Here is a 2,338-nt window from a genome sequence, read left to right as displayed (position 1 = left end):
TGTATATGTCTTTGCAATTATTTCTACATAGGTAACTATCTATTTATAGAAAAAAATTCTTTCCACTTTTTTGGCTTAATTTAAAATTCTTTTAATTGGTGAGATATTCATTCTGGTTTTACCTTGCAAAAAGTGGATTTTGAAACCGTGGAAAAAATATTGAAAGTCAAAAGTTTTCGTTAACGATTATTTTGATTTTCATAGCTATATATGAAAATTAAACAAGTGAAAATTGACTCCCTCTGGGTTCTATACTCACGAGTAGTAATAATAACTATTAACCTTTCAAACACGTTATATGTTTTGTTTTGTCTCACTAACAATATTATTAATTATTATATGTGAACATTAACCGTGAATTTCTTTAGAAAGAAATAATAAATATCATTTTAATTAATTTATATACTTGTGATATTATGAATTTAAATTTAAGACAAAATATTCAACTTAATAATATTAATGGTTAAATTAAAATTTAAAGTAAAATGTAAATATTTATTTATTTATTTTTTGAACACACAAAAAGGTACTTTTCCGTATTGGAAAACTATTGGAAAAAGATGAAACAAAATGTCACCTAATTAATGTGTCTAGTCCGGTCCCTTCTTTTTTTCTCCATAGGTTCAAAGTAATTTCGTCTTGCTTGCGCCAAGAATTTCTTTTTATTTTTCTCTTGAAATACAATTTCTCTTTTGTTTTTGGCTCTTTTTATTTGCCTTATGGTATTTGACTGCTAAATTGCAATATATTGAAATTCTTGATTATAGTCAACCATATATATATGCCCTTAATGCCTTTGTATGTATACATTTTCGGTGGCTTACAAACTATAATTAAGGGGATTCTTCGTTTGACTGTTTGAATAGACAATTTCAAGTCATAAATAATCACAATTTTCCTTGTACATTATTGGCTTGTTCATGAAGAAATTCCATATAAAATTAAACCTAGAATTCCGTATATCTCTTTTAATTGTTGTTGCATGTAATGGTATAGTATTTGAATTTATCAAAATTATAAATATATTTTCAAATGTCTTTACAATGAAATTTATTTATATAATTTTTATACATTTAAAAACTATTATAACAACAGTCACATATTCAAACATAAAACGTAGTGGACGCACAATCTAAAGCACATGCCTTTTTCTTTATTATATAATTTAGCTTTAGTTTATTAAGTATTAATAATATTTAATATTTAATATTTAAAATAAAGTGCAGGCTAAAAATTAGAAATTTTTGTACTCCCCTTCATTAGATTTATGCTTATAAAAAAAATTGGATGATAATTTTCTAGAAGATGCTGCAAACTTTGTATCCTGTTGTAGTGGGGCCAACCCAAGAAAGAAAGCTATATCACATTACCTAACACATTTGATGACCTAAAACTCGTGAATATATCAAAATACAAGATTACATCCTACCTCTCTAGTAGTCATTAAAATCTATTCATTCTACTTATCATGTATTCTAAATTGTTTTTACTAATTGAATCGTAAACCTTATAAAAGTCAACCTTCAACTAAAAACATTTATATTGATGCCACTTGGTCATATTAATTAGCTCATTCACCACTAAAACACGATCCAAAATCCGTCTCTTTTAAAGAATTAATGATGATTGATACTTCAAAATCTCCTTCCACAACTAATATTTTTGCAAAAATTTATACAAACTCCTCACTAAAGAGATTGCTTGAAAATTAGTGGCATGAAAGAAGATGTACAAGCCTTTTATAAGCAACCATTTGTATGAAATCAAAAGATCCCAATAAAACTTAAATAATATGAAATTGAAGTTCTCAAGTCTAAGACTTTTATTCCATATTCATATATAACTCCATATGGTGTCTTTTGATCCACCTCCTCAAGTGTGAATTGTGCACATAGATTTTCATTATCATCCTCTATAATAGTCATGAACACAACCTCTTCCAACACAGGTCTAGCAAAATGATAGTTCACTAACTTCTTCTCACACTGCCCCACCTAGCTATCTCCCACTAGGGTTAAGTGTGTTATGACTAGTTCTCTTCATTCGATTATTAGATCATGCTCGAAGACTTGCTTAACCAATAACAAAACTGCAAAAGGATAGTTTATTTCTTTTCTATAGGTGAAAGCTACACACTTTTGATTTAGTCTATGCAGTAGTAGAATTTTATCTTTTTAAGTCGGTTAAAATGTACATTTTAAGTCAGTTTCATGTCCGATTTAACAGCAAACACTACAAAAAATAATAAGAGTTTGTGACGGTTAAAAAAGATATTTGCGGCGGTTGTACCCGCCGCAATTGTACAATTGCGGCGGGTTTATAACTGTCGCAAATTTGT

Source organism: Cicer arietinum, chromosome 1 (genome assembly GCF_000331145.2).
Source record: "Cicer arietinum cultivar CDC Frontier isolate Library 1 chromosome 1, Cicar.CDCFrontier_v2.0, whole genome shotgun sequence".
NCBI classification, from domain to species: domain Eukaryota; kingdom Viridiplantae; phylum Streptophyta; class Magnoliopsida; order Fabales; family Fabaceae; genus Cicer; species Cicer arietinum.
This window is presented reverse-complemented; position numbering follows the sequence as displayed.